This window comes from Chiloscyllium punctatum, chromosome 6 (genome assembly GCF_047496795.1).
Source record: "Chiloscyllium punctatum isolate Juve2018m chromosome 6, sChiPun1.3, whole genome shotgun sequence".
NCBI classification, from domain to species: Eukaryota; Metazoa; Chordata; class Chondrichthyes; order Orectolobiformes; family Hemiscylliidae; genus Chiloscyllium; species Chiloscyllium punctatum.
Window position 1 is genome coordinate 132,416,594 of NC_092744.1, and position 17,714 is coordinate 132,434,307.

The window sequence follows — 17,714 nt, forward strand, 5'->3', positions numbered from 1 at the left end:
AAGTGCTCCCTCAATATCTCAGATAGTGCTCCCCATGCCTTAGATTTTGCTCCCTCAATACCTCAGAAAGTGCTAATTCAGTACTTCATATAATGCTCACTCAATAGCTCAGAAAGTGCTCACTCAATACCTCAGAAAGTGCTACCTCAGTACATCAGATAGTGCTCCCTCAGTTCCTCAGATAGTGCTCCCTCAATACTTCAGATAGTGTTCCTCAATACCTCAGATATATCTCCCTTAATACCTCAGAGAGTGCTCCCTCAGTACCTCAGGAAATGCTTGCTCAATACCTCAGAAAGTGCTCCCTCAGTACCTCAGATACTGCACACCCAATACCTCAGAAAGGGCTACCTCAGTACCTCAGATAGTCCGTCCCTCATTACCTAAGAAAGTGCTCCCTCAATTCCTCATATAGCGCTCCCTCAATACCTCAGATAGTGCTCCCTCAATACCTTTGCCAGCGCACCTTCAGTACCTCAGAAAATGCTCCATCAATACCTCAGATAGTACACCCTCAGTACCTCAGATAGTGCTCCCTCAATACCGCAGGTAGTGCACCCTCAATACCTCAGGTAGTGCACCCTCAATAACTCAGATAGTGCTTCCTAAGTCCCTCAGAAGGTTCTCCCTCAATACCTCAGAAAGTGCTACCTCAATACTTTAGAAAATGCTCCCACAATACCTCAGTAAGTGCTCCCTCAATACTTCAGATAGTGCACTCTCTGTACTTCAGGCAGCGCTTCCTCAGTACTCAGACAGTGCTCCCTCAATACCTCAGATAGTGCACCCTCAATACTTCAGAAAGTGCTTCCTCAGTACCACAGAAAGTGCTCCCTCAGTACCTCAGATAATGCTCTCTCAGTATGTCAGATAATGTTCCCTCAATACCTCAGATAGTGCTTCCTCACTACATCAGAAAGCGCTCCCTCCAAACCTCAGATAGTTCTCCCTCAATATCTCAGATCGCGCTTCCTCAATACCTCAGAAAGTGCACAATTAATACCTCAGATAGTCTCCCTCAGAACCTCAGATAGTGCTCCCTCAGTTCCACAGATAATGTTCCCTCAATACCTCAGAAAGTGCTCCCTCAGTACCTCATAACGCTCCCTCAATATCTCAGAAAGTGTTCACTCAATACCTCAGAAAGTGCACCTTCAGTACTTCAGAAAATTGTTTCCTCAATACCTCAGACAGTGCTCCCTCAATACCTCAGAAAGGGCTCCCTCAGTACCTCAGATAGTGCACCATCAGTATCTCAGATCATGCACCCTCAGTACCTCAGAAAATGCTCCCTCAATACCTCAGAAATGGCTCTCTCAATACCTCACATAGTGCACCGTCAGTACCTCAGATAGTGCTTCCTAAGTACCTCAGAAGGTGCTCCCGCAGTACTGCAGAAAGTGCTCCCTCAATACCTCTGATAATGCTCCCAAATTACCTCAGAAAGTGCTCACTCAATACCTGAGAAACTGCTTCCTCAATACCTAGATAGTGCTCCATCAATACCTCAGATAGTACTCCCTCAATACCTCAGGAAGTGCTCCCTCAATACCTCAGACAGTACTCCATCAATACCTCAGAAAGTGCTCCCTCAATACCTCAGATAGTCCTCACTCAATATCTTAGAAAGTGCTCCCTCAATACGTCAGATAGTGCACACTCTGTACTTCAGGCAGTGCTTCCTCACAACTTAGAAATTGCTCCCTCAATGCGTCGGACAGTGCTTCCTTAATACGTCAGAAAGTGCTCCCTCAGTACCTCAGATCGTGCTTCCTCAATACCTCAGAAAATACTCGCTCAATACCTCAGAAGGAGCTCCCCCAATACCTCAGATAGTGCTCTCTCAACACCTCAGTTATTGCTCCCTCAATACCTCAGAAAGTGCTCCCTCAATACCTCAGATAGTGCACTCTCAATACCTCAGAAAGTGCTTCCTCAGTACCACAGAAAGTGCTCCCTCAGTACCTCAGATAATGCTCCCTCAGTACCTTAGAGAGTGCTTCATCACTACCTCAGATAGTGCTTCCTCAATACGTCAGATAGTGCACACTCTGTACTTCAGATAATGCTCCCTCAGTACCTTAGAGAGTGCTTCATCACTACCTCAGATAGTGCTTCCTCAATACCTCAAAAAGTGCACTATTAATACCTCAGAAAGTGGTCCCTCAGTACCTCAGAAAGTGCTCCCTCAGTATCACAGATAATGCTCCCTCAATAGCTCAGATAGTGCTCCCTCAATACTTCAGAAAGTGCTCCCTCAGTAACTCATATAATGCTCCCTCAATTTTGCAGAAAGTGTTCACTCAATACCTCAGAAAGTTCACCTTCAGTACTTCAGAAAAATTGTTTCCTCAATACCTCAGAAAGTGCTCCCTCAATATCTCAGATTGTGCTCCCTCAGTACCTCAGATAGTGCTCCATCAATACCTCAAAAACAGCTCCTTCCATACCTCAGAAAGTGCACCCTCACTACCTCAGAAAGTGTTCCCTCTATACCTCAGAGAGTGTTCCTCAATACCTCAGATAGATCTCCCTCAATACCTCAGAGAGTGCTCCCTCAGTACATCAGATTGTGCTCCCTCAATACCTGAGACATTGCTCCCACAGTAGCTCAGAATGTGTTTGCTCAATAACTCAGAAAGTGCTCCCTCCATACCTCAGATAGTGCTCCCTCAGTACCTCAGATAGTGCTTTCTCAATACCTCCGAAAGTGCTCTCTCAGTAACTCAGAGAGTGCTTCCTCAGTAAATCAAATAGTGCTCCCTCAATTCTTCAGAAAGTGCTCCCTCAATACCTCAGATATTATTCCTCAGTACCTCAGATAGTGCTTGCTCAATACCTTGGAAAGTACTACCTCAGTACCTCAGAAAGTACTCCCTCAATACCTCAGGAAGTGCACCATCAGTACCTCAGATCCTGCTCCCTCAATACCTCGGATAGTGCACCATCAGTATCTCAGAAAATGCTCCCTCAATACCTCAGAAAATGCTCCTTCAAAACCTCAAATAGTGCACCCTCAGTACCTCAGAAAATGTTCCCTCAATATCTCAGAAAAGGCTCTCTCAATACCTCACATAGTGCACCGTCAATATCTCAGATAGTGCTTCCTAAGTACCTCAGAAGGTGCTCCCGCAGTACTGCAGAGAGTGCTCTCTCAATACCTCAGATAATGCTCCCTCAATACCTCTGATAATGCTCCCACATTACCTCAGAAAGTGCCCACTCAATACCTCAGAAATTGCTTTCTCAGTACCTAGATAGTGCTTCATCAATACCTCAGATAGTGCTCACTCAATACCTTAGAAAGTGCACGCTCTATATGTTAGAAAGTTCTCCATCAGTACCTCAGATGGAGCTTGCTCAATACCTCAGAAAGTGCTCCCTCAATACCTCAGATAGTGCACATTCTGTACTTCAGGCAGTGCTTCCTCACTACTCAGACAGTGCTCCCTCAATACCTCAGATAGTGCACACTCAGTACCTCAGAAATTGCTCCCTCAGTACCTCAGACACTGCTTCCTTAATACGTCTGACAGTGGTTCCTCAATACGTCAGAAAGTGCTCCCTCAGTACCTCAGATTGTGCTTCCTCAACACCTCAGAAAATACTCGCTCAATACCTCAGAAGGAGCTCCCCCAATACCTCAGATAGTGCTCCCCCAATACCTCAGTAATTGCTCCCTCAATACCTCAGAATTCTCCCTCAATACCTCAGATAGTGCTCCCACAATACCTCAGATAGTGCTCCCTCAGTACCTCAGATAGTGCTCCCTCAGTACCTCATATAATGATCCCTCAATATCTCAAAAAGTGTTCACTCAATACCTCAGAAAGTGCTCCCTCAATACCTCAGATAGCGCTCCCTCAGTACCTCAGATAGTGCTCCCTCAATACTTCAAAAAGAGATCCTTCCATATCTCAGAAAGTGCTCCCTCAATACCTCAGAACGTGTTCCTCAATATCTCAGATAGATCTCCCTCAATACCTCAGAGAGTGCTCCCTCAGTACCTCAGGTAGTGCTTCCTCAATACCTCAGAAAGTGCTCCCTCAGTACCTCTGCTTCCAAAGTACCTCAGATAGTGCCTCCTCATTACCTCAGAAAATGCTCCCTCAAAATTTGAGAAAGTGCTCCCTCAGTAGCTCAAATAGTGCTTGTTCAATACCTCAGATAGTGCTCCCTCAATACCTCAAAATGAGCTCCTTCCATACCTCAGAATGTGCTCCCTCAATACCTCAGAAAGTGTTCCTCAATACCTCAGATAGTGCACACTCAGCACCTCAGAGGGTGCTCCCTCAGTACCTCAGACAGTGCTTCCTCATTACCTCAGAAAGTACTCCCTCAATACCTGAGATATTGCTCTCTCAGTAGTTCAGATAGTGCTTCCTCAATACCTCAGAAAGTGCTCCCTCAGTACCTCAGATAACGCTTCCTCAGTACCTCAGATAGTGCTTCCTCAGTACCTCAGATAATGCTCCCTCAGTATCTCAGTTAATGTTCCCTCAGTCCCTCAGATAGTGCTTCCTCACTACCTCAGAAAGTGCTTCCTCAATACCTCAGATAGCACTCCCTCAATACCTCAGATCATGCTTCTTCAGATCCTCAAAAAGTGCTTCCTCAATACCTCAGATAGCGCTTCCTCAATACCTCAGAAAGTGCACCATTAGTACCTCAGAAAGTGCTCCCTCAATACCTCAGAAAGTGCTCCCTCAGTACCTCAGAAAGTGCTCCCTCAAAACCTCAGATAGTGCTTCCTCAATACCTCAGAAAGTATTCCCTCAATACCTCAGAAAGTGCTCCCTCAGTACCTCAGAAAGTGCTCCCTCAAAACCTCAGATAGTGCTTCCTCAATACCTCAGAAAGTATTCCCTCAATACCTCAGAATGTGCTCCCTCAATACCTCCTTGCTCCCTATACCTTAGATAGCACTCCCTCAATACCTGAGAAAGTGCTCCCTCAATACCTCATATAATGCTCCCTCAATATCTCAGAAAGTGTTCACTCAATACCTCAGAAAGTGCGCCTTCAGTCCGTCAGAATATTGCTTCCTTAAAATCTCAGAAAGTGTTCACTCAATATCTCAGATAGTGCTCCCTCCATACCTCAGATAATGCCTCCTCAATACCTCAGAAAGTGCTCCCTCAAAACCTGAGATATTGCTCCCTCAGTAGCTCAAATAGTGCTCCCTCAATACCTCAAAAAGAGCTCCTTTCATACCTCAGAAAGTGCTCCCTCAATACCTCAGAAAGTGTTCCCTCAATACCTCAGATAGTGTTCCTCAATACCTCAGATAGTGTTCCTCAATACCTCAGATAGATCTCGCTCAATACCTCAGAGGGTGCTCCCTCAGTACCTCAGGTCGTGCCTCCTCAATACCTTAGAATGTGCTCCGTCAGTACCTCAGAGAGTGCTTCCTCAGTACATCAGACAATGTTTCCTCAATACCTCAGAAAGTGCTCCCTTCATACCTGAGACATTGCTCCCTCAGTACCTCACATAGCGCTTTCTCAATACCTCAGAAAATGCTCCCTCAGTACCTCAGACAGTGCTTCCTCAGTAAATGAAATAGTGCTTCCTCAAACCTAAGAAAGTGCTCCCTCAATACCTCAGATATTACTTCCTCAGTACCTCAGATAGTGCTTGCTCAATACCTCAGAAAGTACTCCCTCAGTACCTCTGAAAGTACTGCCTCAATACCTCAGAAAGGGCTCCCTCAGTAGCTCAGATAGTGCACCCTCAGTACCTCAGAAAATGCTCCCTCAATACCTCAGAAAAGGCTCTCTCAATACCTCACATAGTGCACTTTCAGAATCTCAGATAGTGCTTCCTAAGTACCTCAGAATGTGCTTCTGCAGTACTGCAGAAAGTGCTCCCTCTGATAATGCTCCCTCATTACCTCAGAAAGTGCTCACTCAATACCCCAGAAACTGCTTCCTCAGTACCGAGATAGTGCTCCATCAATTCCGCAGATAGTACTCTCAATGCCTCAGAAAGTGCTCACTCAATACCTTAGAAAGTGCTCCCTCAATACCTGAGATATTGCTTCCACAGTAGCTCAGATAGTGCTTTCTCAATGCCTCAGAAAGTGCTCCCTCAGTAACTCAGAGAATGCTTTCTCAGTTAATCAAATAGTGCTCCCTCAATACCTCAGATATTATTCCTCAGTACCTCAGAGAGTGCTTGCTCAATACCTCGGAAAGTACTCCCTCAGTACCTCAGAAAGTACTCCCTCAATACCTCAGAAAGGTCTCCCTCAGTAACTCAGATAGTGCACCCTCAGTACCTCAGAAAATGCTCCCTCAATACCTCAGAAAAGGCTCCCTCAATACCTCACATAGTGCACCGTCAGTACCTCAGATAGTGCTTCCTAAGTACCTCAGAAGGTGCTCCCGCTGTACTGCAGAAAGTGTTCCTTCAATACCTCTGATAATGCTCCCTAATTACCTCAGAAAGTGCTCACTCAATACCTGAGAAACTGCTTACTCTGTACCTAGATAGTGCTCCATCAATACCACAGATAGTACTCCCTCAATACCTCAGAAAGTGCTCCCTCAATACCTCAGATAGTGCTCACTGAATAACTTAGAAAACGCACCCTCTATATGTCAGAAAGTGCTCCCTCATTACCTCAGATAGTGCTAACTCAATACCTCAGAACATGCTCCCACAGTACCTCAGACATTGCATACTCAGTCCCTCAGATAGTGCACCCTCAATACGTCATAAAGTGCCGCCTCAGTACATCTGATACTGCTCCCTCACTACCTCAGAAATTACTCGCTCAATACCTCAGAAAGTGCCCCCTCAATACCTCAGATAGTGCACACTCTGTACTCCAGGCAGTGCTTCCTCACAACTCAGACAGTGCTCCCTCAATACCTCAGATAGTGCACACTCAGTACCTCAGACAGTGCTCCCTCAATACCTCAGATAGTGCATACTCAGTACCTCAGAAATTGCTCCCTCAGTACCTCAGACAGTGCTTCCTTAATACGTCAGAAAGTGCTCCCTCAATACCTCAGAAAGTGCTCCCTCAGTACCTCAGATAGTGCTTCCTCAATACCTCAGAAAATACTCACTCAATACCTCAGAAGGTGCTCCCCCAATACCTCAGATAGTACTCCCTCAATACCTCAGTAATTGCTCCCTCACTACCTCAGAAAGTGCTCCCTCAATACCTCAGATAGTGCACCCGCAATACCTCAAAAAGTGCTTCCTCAGTCCCACAGAAAGTGCTCCCTCAGTACCTCAGATAATCTTCCCTCAGTATGTCAGATAGTGCTCCCTCAGTACCTCAGATAGTGCTCCCTCAGTACCTCAGATAATGCTCCCTCAATACCTCAGATAATGCTCCCTCAATACCTCTGATAGTGCTTCCTCAATTCCTCAGAAAGTCCTCCCTCAATACCTCAGAAGGTCCACCCTCAATACATCAGATAGTGCTCCACCATACCTAACCTAGTGCTCCCTCAAAACCTCAGAAAGTGCTCTCTCAATACCTCATATAATGCTCCCTCAATATCTCAGAAAGTGTTCACTCAATACCTCAGAAAGTGCTCCCTCAGTACCTCAGAAAATTGCTTCCTCAATAAATCAGAATGTGCTCCCTCAATACCTCAGATAGTGCTCCCTCAGTACCTCAGATAGATCTCCCTCAATACCTCAGAGAGTGCTCCCTCAGTACCTCTGGTAGTGCTTCCTCAATGCCTCAGAAAGTGCTCCCTCAGTACCTCAGAGAGTGCTTCCTCAGTCCCTCAGATAGTGCTTCCTCAATACCTCAGAAAGTGCTCCCTCAAAACCTGAGATATTGCTCCCTCAGTAGCTCAAAAAGTGCTTGTTCAATACCTCAGAAAGTGCGCCCTCCATACCTCAGAAAGTGCTCCCTGAATACCTCAAAAAGAGCTCCTTCCATACCTCACAAAGTGCTCCCTCAATACCTCAGAAAGTGTTCCCTCAATAACTCAGATAATGTTCCTCAATACCTCAGATAGATCTACCTCAATACCTCAGTGGGTGCTCCCTCAGTACCTCAGAGACTGCTTCCTCAGTCCCTCAGATAGTGCTTCCTCAATACCTCTGAAAGAACTCCCTCAGTACCTCAGAAAGGTCTCCCTCAGTACCTCAGATAGTGCACCTTCAGTACCTCAGAAAATGCTCCCTCAATACCTCAGAAAAGGCTCTCTCAATACCTCACATAGTGCACCGTCAATACCTCAGATAGTGCTTCCTAAGTACCTCAGAAGGTGCTCCAGCAGTACTGCAGAAAGTGCTCCCTCAATACCTCTGATAATGCTCCCTCATTGCCTCAGAAAGTGCTCACTCAATACCTGAGAAACTGCTTCCTCAGTACCTAGATAGTGCTCCATCAATACCTCAGATAGTACTCCCTCAATACCTCAGAAAATGCTCCCTCAATACCTCAGATAGTGCTCACTCAATACCTCAGAAAGTGCACCCTCTATATGTCAGAACGTTCTCCCTCAGTACCTCAGATAGTGCTAACTCAGCACCTCAGATAGTGCTTCCTCAATACCTCAGAAAGTCCTCCCTCAATACGTCAGAAAGTGCTCCCTCAGTACATCTGATACTGCTCCCTCAATACCTCAGAAATTACTCGTTCAATACCTCAGAAAGTAGCCCCTCAATACATCAGATAGTGCACACTCAGTACCTCATACAGTGCTTCCTCAGTACCTCATACAATGCTCCCTCAATAGCTCAGATAGTGCTTCCTCAACACCTCAAATAGTGCTCCCTCAGTACCTCAGAACACGCTCCCTCAGTTCCTCAAATAGTGTTCCCTCAGTACTCACATGGTGCTTCCTCGTTACCTCAGATAGTACTCCCTCAATACCTCAGAAAGCACTCATGCAATACCTCAGAAGGAGTACCGTCAATACCTCAGACAGTGCTCCCTCAATACCTCAGATAGTGCACACTCAGTACCTCAGAAAGTCGCCCCTCAGTACCTCAAATAGTGCTCCCTCAATACCTCAGAAAGTACTCGCTCAATTCCTCAGATAGTGCACACTCAGGACCACAGAAAGTGCTCTCTCAAACCTCAGAAAGTGCTCCCTCAGTACCTCAGGTAGTGCTTCCTTAATACCTCAGAAAGAGCTCCCTCAGTACCTCAGATAGTGCTTCCTCAATACCTCAGAAAGTGCACCCTTAATATCTCAAAAAGTGCTCCCTCGGTAGCTCAGAAAGTGCTCCCTCAGTACCTCAGAATGTGCCCCCTCATTACCTCAGATAGTGCTTCTGTGAAGGGAGGGGGAGAAAGAGACAGAGAGAAAGTTCACCTTTCAATCCAGTGATTTCTGCGCGAAAGTTCCTTCAGAACAGACCGTTTTGAGGAAGAGTCACTTGGAATGCGAATTGTTCCTCTCTTCACTGTTGCTACCTGCTGTATTGTGCTGAATTTCCCCACCATCTGTTGACTTGAGAACTTGATCTCATTCATGCATCACTGAGTAATTCAGTCTGTGTTCAATGCCCTGAGGCTGCTACTGTTGAAAGTTGACAAACAGGTTTAAGGCTGTGGTAAAATCAATGACTGCAGATGCTGGAAACCAGATTCTGGATTAGTGGTGCTGGAAGAGCACAGCAGGTGTGCAGGTTTAAGGCTGTGTAAGGTATTGTATTCGGAGTGCGGGCTACATGGGAGAACAGATACAGAACAAAGGCACACCGAAATGTTAGGTCTGAGCTGTTCCTTCTGAACTAACATCACAAAGTTACATTGATCAGGATCTTTGTGAAGTGCCTTTATCAAGTGACTCTTCCTCAAAACAGTTTGTTCTGAAGGAACTTTCCTGCAGAAATCACTGGATTAAAAGGTAAACTTTCTCTCTGTCTCTTTCTCCCTCTCCCCTCAGAGATGCTGCCGGACAAGCTTAGCTTCTTCAGCAATCTCTGTATTGATGTTTCAGGTCTCTAGCGTGTCCGTACAGATTGATTTTAGTGTTGAATTCTCAAGCTTGCTCTGTTCAAGGGATTGAATCCCTCGGCTACAAAGGGGGGTCAGTTACCTCAGCTAACAGGTTCATGATGCCAACATTGTTGGCTCAATCTCTATCATGACCTCTCCCCTCACCTGAGGGGTGTGACCCACCAGGCCTCTCTCTCTGACAAGACAGCAGCTCTCAGGTCCTCCTGGTCTATAATAACTTCCCAACTTTAAAAAGGGCACTCCAGTAAGAGAGCTCTTTACATGGTTCAGGTCAAACTCCTGGAGCTCCCTCCCTAACATCACTGTGGGACACCCAAGGACTGCAGCAGGAGAGTACACCCCACCCCCACCTTCCAGGCAACTATTAGAGGGGGTGGGAATCACATACAAGCCACATTTGAAAATAAGTTTTATAACAGGGTCACGGTGGATGGTCACTAACTCTGTTTCTTTACCTCTGTTGAAATCAGCGTAATGAAGAAGCAAAGGGTCAGTTGAAAATGACAATGATATCCTTTCGTAGGTTGGTGTTTATTAGAGTTTGAATCGACAGTATGAATGTTTGAGCACTTATTCAAGGGCATGCAGGTAGCTGCCAGAGGAAGTGATGGGGGCTGGTATAATTGCGACATTTAAAAGGCATCAGGATGAGTAGGTGAATGGGAAGGGTTTAGAGGGATATCAGCCAAGTGCTAGCAAATGGAATAAAATGAGATGAGAATATCTGGTTGGTATGGACAAGTTGGATAGGAGGGTCTGGTTCCATGCTCTGCATCTCTGTGACTCTGTGCCTCCGAATAATCTATTGCAGAGAGTTTCAGACAGGCCTTGGTTTGTGTGTCTCTCTCATGCTTCCTCAGAATCTGCAAACCCTATGTCTCCATATTTCCCAAGAAATAAAGAGGGTCAGTACCGAGGGAGTGCTGCACAGTCAGAGGGTCAGGACTGAGGGAGTGCTGCACTGTCAGTGGGTCAGCACTGAGGGAGTGCTGCACTGTCAGAGAATCAGTACTGAGGGAGTGTCACACTGTCAGAGGGTCAGTACTGAGGGAGTGCTGCACTGTCAGTGGGTCAGCACTGAGGGAGTGCTGCACTGTCAGTGGGTCAGTACTGAGGGAGTGCTGCACTGTCAGTGGGTCAGCACTGAGGGAGTGCTGCACTGTCAGTGGGTCAGTACTGAGGGAGTGCTGCACTGTCAGTGGGTCAGCACTGAGGGAGTGCTGCACTGTCAGTGGGTCAGCACTGAGGGAGTGCTGCACTGTCAGAGAATCAGTACTGAGGGAGTGTCACACTGTCAGAGGGTCATTACAGAGGGAGTGCTGCACCGTCTGAGGGTCACTACTGAGGGAGCGCTGCACTGTCCAAGGGTCATTAATGAGGGAGTGCTGCACTGTCAGAGTGTCAGTACTGAGGGAGTGCCGCACTGTCAGAGTGTCAGTGCTGAGGGAGTGCCACACTGTCAGAGGGTCAGTACTGAGGGAGTGCCACACTGTCAGAGTGTCAGTGCTGAGGGAGTGCCACACTGTCAGAGGGTCAGTACTGAGGGAGTGCCGCACTGTCAGAGGGTCAGTACTGAGGAAGTGCCACACAGTCAGAGTTTCAGTACTGAGGGAGTGCCACACTGTCAGATGGTCAGTACTGAGGGAGTGCTGCACTGTCAGAGGGTCAGTACTGAGGGAGTGCCACACTGTCAGAGGGTCAAATTGAGGGAGGGCCACACTGTCAGAGTTTCAGTACTGAGGGAGTGCCACACTGTCAGATGGTCAGTACTGAGGGAGTGCTGCACTGTCAGAACGTCAGTATTGAGGGAGGGCCACACTGTCAGATGGTCAGTACTGAGGGAGTGCTGCACTGTCAGAATGTCAGTACTGAGGGAGTGCTGCACTGTCAGAGTGTTACTACTGAGGGAGTGCTGCACTGTCAGAGGGTCAGTACTGAGGGAGTGATTCGCTGTCAGATGGTCAGTGCTGAGGGAGTGCTGCTCTGTCAGAGTGCCAGTACTTAGTGAGTGCCACACTGACAGAGGGTCAGTGCTGAGGGAATGCTGCACTGTAAGAATGTCAGTACTGAGGGAGTGCTGCAATGTCAGAGGGTCAGTACTGAGGGAGTGCTGCACTGTCAGAGGCTCCTTACTAAGGGAGCGCTGCACTGTCAGAGTGTCAGTACTGAGGGAGTGCCACACTGTCAGAGGGTCAGTACTGAGGGAGTGCTGAACTGTCAGAGCTGTCAGTATTGAGGGAGAGCTGCACTGTAAGAGTGGCAGTACTGAGGGAGTGCTGCACAGTCAGAGTGTCATTACTGAGTGGGTGCTGCAAAGTTAGAAGGTTAGTACTGAGGGAGTGCCACATTCTCAGAAAGTCCTTACTATGAGAGCGCTGCACTGTCAGAGTGTCCTTACTGAGTGAGCGCTGCACTGTCAGAGGGGTCAGTACTGAGGGTGTGCGGCACTGTCAGAGGGGTCAGTACTGAGGTAGTACCACACTGTCAGAATCTCAGAGCTGAGGGAGGTCTACCCTGCCAAAGAGTCCATGCTGAGGGAGTGTTACACTCCCAAAGGGTCAGTACTGAGGGAGTGATGCACTGTCAGTGGGTCAGTACTGAGGGAGTGCCACACTGTCAGATGGTCAGTACTGAGGGAGTGCTGCATTGTCAGAGTGTCACTACTGAGGGAGTGCTGCACTGTCAGAGGGTCAGTACTGAGGGAGTGCTGCACTGTCAGAGGGTCAGTACTGAGGGAATGTCACACTGTCAGAGGGTCAGTACTGAGGGAGTGCTGCACAGTCAGAGGGTCAGTACTGAGGGAGTGCTGCACTGTCAGAGTGAAAGGATTGATGGAGTGCCAGACTGTCAGAGGGTCAGTACTGAGGGAGTGCTGTACTGTCAGAGTGAAAGTACTGATAGAGTGCCACACTGTCAGAGGGTCAGTACTGAGGGAGTGTCACACTGTCAGAGTGTCAGTACTGAGGGAGTGCTGCAATGTCAGACGGTCAGTATAGAGGGAGTGCCGCACTGTCAGACGGTCTGTACTGAGGGAGTGCTGCACTGTCAGAGTGTCCTTACTGAGTGAGCGCAGCACTGTCAGAGGGTCAGTACTGAGGGATTCCTGCATAGCCAGAGAGTCAGTATAGAGGGAGTGCAGCATTGTCAGAGGGTCGGGACGTAGGAAGTGCTGAAATTCAGAGGGTAATTAGTGAGAGAGAGCTGAACTGTGAGAGGGTCAGTACTGAGAGAGTGTGCACTGTCAGAGGGTCAGTACTGAGGGAGTGCTGCACTGTCAGAGAGTCAGCACTGAGGGAGTGCTGCACTGTCATAGGGTCCGTACTGAGGGAGTGCTGCACTGTCAGAGGGTCAGTACTGAGGGATTCCTGCATAGCCAGAGAGTCAGTATAGTGGGAGTGCAGCATTGTCAGAGGGTCGGGACGTAGGAAACACTGAAATGTCAGAGGATTATTACTGAGAGAGAATTGAACTGTGAGAGGGTCAGTCCTGAGAGAGTGTGCACTGTCAGAGGGTCAGTACTGAGGGAGTGCCTCACTGTCAGAGGGTCAGTACTGAGATAGTGTTGCTCTGTCAGAGGGTTAGTACTGAGCGAGTGTCACACTGTCAGAGGGTCAGTACTGAAGGAGTACTGCACTGTCAGATGGTCAGTACTGCGGGAGTGTCACACTGTCAGAGGGTCAGTACTGAGGGAGTGCTGCACTGTCAGAGGGTCCGTACAGAGGGAGTGCTGCACTGTCAGAGGTTCAGCACTGAGAGAGTGTCACACTGTCAGAGGGTCAGTACTGAAGGAGTACTGCACTGTCAGATGGTCAGTACTGCGGGAGTGTCACACTGTCAGAGGATCAGCACTGAGGGAGTGCTGCACTGTCAGAGGGTCAGCTCTGAGGGAGAGTCACACTATCAGAGGGTCAGCACTGAGAGAGTGCTGCACTGCCAAAGGGTCTGTACTGAGGGAGTGCTGCACTGTCAGAGGGTCAGTACTGAGGGAGTACTGCACTGTCAGATGGTCAGTACTGCGGGTGTGTCACATTGTCAGAGGGTCAGTACTGAGGGAGTACTGCACTGTCAGAGGGTCAGTACTGAGGGAGTACTGCACTGTCAGAGGGTCAGTACTGAGGGAGTGCTGCACTGTCAGAGGGTCAGCCCTGAGGGAGTACTGCACTGTCAGAGGGTCAGTACTGAGGGAGTGCTGCACTGTCAGAGGGTCAGTACTGAGGGAGTACTGCACTGTCAGATGGTCAGTACTGCGGGTGTGTCACATTGTCAGAGGGTCAGTACTGAGTGGATGCTGCACTGTCAGGAAAGCTGGACTGAGGGACTGCTGCACTATCAGAGGGTCAGTACGGAGTCAGGTTCACACTGTCATGAATCGGTCATGAGAGATCACCGCACTGTTGGACAGTCAGTACTGAGGGTCTGCTTCATTGCCAGAGAGTCAGTATTGAGGGAGTGCTGCACTGTCAGAGGGTCAGTACTGAGGCAGTGCTGCACTGTCAGAGGGTCAGTACTGAGGGAGTGCTGCACTGTCAGAGGGTCAGTACTGAGGGATTCCTGCATAGCCAGAGAGTCAGTATAGAGGGAGTGCAGCATTGTCAGAGGGTCGGGACGTAGGAAACACTGAAATGTCAGAGGATTATTACTGAGAGAGAGTTGAACTGTGAGAGGGTCAGTACTGAGAGAGTGCCACATTGTCAGAGGGTCAGTATAGAGAGAGTGCTACACTGTCAGAGGGTCTGCACTGAGGGGGTGCTGCACTGTCAGAGGGTCAGTACTGAGGGAGTACTGCACTGTCAGATGGTCAGTACTGAGGGAGTACTGCACTGTCAGAAGGTGAGTACTGAAGGAGTTCTGCACTATCAGAGTGACAGTATTGAGGGAGTGTTGCACTGTGAGAGAGTCAGTACTGAGGGAATGCTGCACTGTCAGAAGGTCAGTACTGAGGGAGTGTCACACTGTCAGAGCATCAGTTCTGAGGGAGTGTTACACTGTCAGAGAGTCATTACTGAGGGAGTGCTGCACTGTCAGAGGGTCAGTACTGAGGGATTCCTGCATTGCCAGAGAGTCAGTATAGAGGGAGTGCAGCATTGTCAGAGGGTCGGGATGTAGGAAGCGCTGAAATTCAGAGGGTAATTAGTGAGAGAGAGCTGAACTGTGAGAGGGTCAGTACTGAGAGAGTGTGCACTGTCAGAGGGTCAGTACTGAGGAATGCTGCACTGGCTGAGGATCAGTATTGAGGGAATGCTGGACTGTCAGAGGGTCAATACTGAGGGGGTGCCACACTGTCAGAGTGACAGTATTGAGGGAGTGCTGCACTGTCAGTACTGAGGGAGTACTGCACTGTCAGAGGGTCAGTATTGAGGGAGTGCTGCACTGTCAGAGAGTCAGTAATGAGGGAGTGCTGCAATGTCAGAGTGTCAGCACTGTGGGAGTGCCTCAGTGTCAGAGTGACAGGATTGAGGGAGTGCCGCACTGTCAGAGGGTCAATACTGAGGGAGTGCCACACTGTCAGAGGGTCAGTACTGAGGGAGTGCCACACTCTCAGAGTGACAGAGCTGAGGGATTGCTGCGCTGTGAGAGTGTCAGTACTGATGGAGTGCCAAACTGTCAGAGGGTCAGTGCTGCGGGATTGTCACACTGCCAGAGGGTCAATACTGAGGGAGTGCTGCACTGTCAGAGGGTCAGCTCTTGAGGAAGTGCTGCAATGACAGAGGGTCAGTGCTGCGGGATTGTCACACTGCCAGAGGGTTAATACTGAGGGAGTGCTGCACTGTCAGAGGGTCAGGACTGAGGGAGTGCTGCAATGTCAGAGGGTCAGCACTGAGGGAGTGCTGCAATGTCAGAGGGTCAGTACTGAGGGGGTGCTCCACTGTCAGAGGGGTCAGTGCTGAGAGAGTGCTGTACTGTCAGAGGGTCAGTACTGACGGAGTGCGGCACTGTCAAGGGTTAGTACAGAGAGAGTGCTGCAATATAAAAGGGTAAGTACTGAAGGAATGCTGCATTGCTAAACAGTCTGTACTGAGGGAGTGCTGCAATGTCACAGGGTCAGCACTGTGGGAGTGCCACACTGTCAGAGGGTCAGTACTGAGATAGTGTTGCTCTGTCAGAGGGGTCATTACTGAGCGAGAGCCACACTGTCAGAGTATCAGTACTAAGGGATTGTCACATTGTGAGAGGGTCAGCACTGAGGGAGTGCTGCACTGTCGGAGGGTCACATTGAGGGAGTGCTGCACTGTCGGAGGGTCAGTACTGAGGGAGTGCTGCACTGTCAGAGGGTCACATTGTGGGAGTGCTGCACTGTCGGAGGGTCAGTACTGAGGGAGTGCTGCACTGTCGGAGGGTCACATTGTGGGAGTGCTGCACTGTCAGAGGGTCAGTATTGAGGGAGTGCTGCAATGTCAGAGGGTCAGTACTGAAGGAGTGCCACACTGTCAGAGTGACAGTATTGAGGGAGTGTTACACTGTGAGAGAGTCAGTACTGAGGGAATGCTGCACTGTCAGAATGTCAGTACTGAGAGAGTGCTGCAATATAAAAGGGTAAGTACTGAAGGAATGCTGCACTGCTAAACAATCTGTACTGAGGGAGTGCTGCAATGTCACAGGGTCAGCACTGTGGGAGTGCCACACTGTCAGAGGGTCAGTACTGAGATAGTGTTGCTCTGTCAGAGGGGTCATTACTGAGCGAGAGCCACACTGTCAGTGTATCAGCACTGGGGGAGTATCACACTGTGAGAGGGTCAGCACTGAGGGAGTGCTGCACTGTTGGAGGGTCACATTGAGGGAGTGCTGCACCGTCGGAGTGTCACATTGAGGGAGTGCTGCACTATCAGAGGGTCAGTACTGAGAGAGTGCTGTACTGTCAGAGGGTCAGTACTGAGGGAGGGCTGCAATATAAAAGGGTAAGTACTGAAGGAATGCTGTACTGCTAAACGGTCTGCACTGAGGGAGTGCTGCAATGTCACAGGGTCAGTACTGTGGGAGTGCCACACTGTCAGAGGGTCAGTACTGAGATAGTGTTGCTCTGTCAGAGGGGTCATTACTGAGCGAGTGCCACACTGTCAGAGCATCAGTACTAAGGGATTGTCACACTGTCAGAGGGTCAGTGCTGAGGGAGCGCTACACTTCCAAACAGTCAGTGCTGAGTGAGTGCTACAGTGCAAAAGGGTCAGTACAGAGAGGGTGCTGCACTGTCAGTGGTTCAGTACCCAGGGAGTGTCACACTGTCAGGGGGTCAACACTGTGGGAGTGCCACACTGTCGGAGGTTCAGTGCTGAGGGAGTGCTGCACTGCCAGAGGGTCAGTACTGAGGGAGTGTCACACTGTCAGAGGGTCAGCACTGAGAGAGTGCTGCACTGTCAGAGGGCCAGTAGTGAGGGAGTGCTGCACTGTCAGATGGTCAGTACTGAGGGAGTGCTGCAATGTCAGAGGGTCAATACTTAGGGAGTGTCACACTATCAGAGGGTCAGCACTGAGAGAGTGTCACACTGTCAGCGGGTCAGTGCTGAGGGAGTGCTACACTGCCAAAGGGTCAGTACAGAGGGAGTGCAACACTGTCAGAGGATCAGTGCTGAGGAAGTGCTGCACTGTCAGAGTGTCAGCACTGTGGGAGTGCCTCAGTGTCAGAGTGACGGTACTGAGGGAGTGCTGCACTGTCAGAGGGTCAGTATTGAGGGAGTGCTGCACTGTCAGAGGGTCAGTACTGAGGGAGTGCTGCACTGTCAGATGGTCAGTACAGACGGAGTGCTGCAATGTCAGAGGGTCAATACTTAGG

At 49.0% G+C, this 17,714-nt stretch overlaps 2 long non-coding RNA genes across 2 annotated transcripts in view; one reads left to right on the top strand and one right to left on the bottom strand.

Annotated features, from left to right (window-relative positions):
• LOC140479206 (uncharacterized) overlaps nucleotides 1-9,462 on the bottom strand; it is a 106,981-nt gene extending 97,519 nt beyond the window's left edge. Inside the window, exon 1 of the long non-coding RNA XR_011960988.1 lies at nucleotides 9,297-9,462. This is a non-coding gene — a long non-coding RNA (uncharacterized lncRNA). The remainder of the gene's footprint in view (nucleotides 1-9,296) is intronic.
• A 133-nt stretch (nucleotides 9,463-9,595) lies between these two features.
• The window catches only part of LOC140479207 (uncharacterized), a 41,202-nt gene continuing 33,083 nt past the window's right edge, over nucleotides 9,596-17,714 (top strand). The window contains exon 1 of the long non-coding RNA XR_011960989.1: nucleotides 9,596-9,833. This is a non-coding gene — a long non-coding RNA (uncharacterized lncRNA). The remainder of the gene's footprint in view (nucleotides 9,834-17,714) is intronic.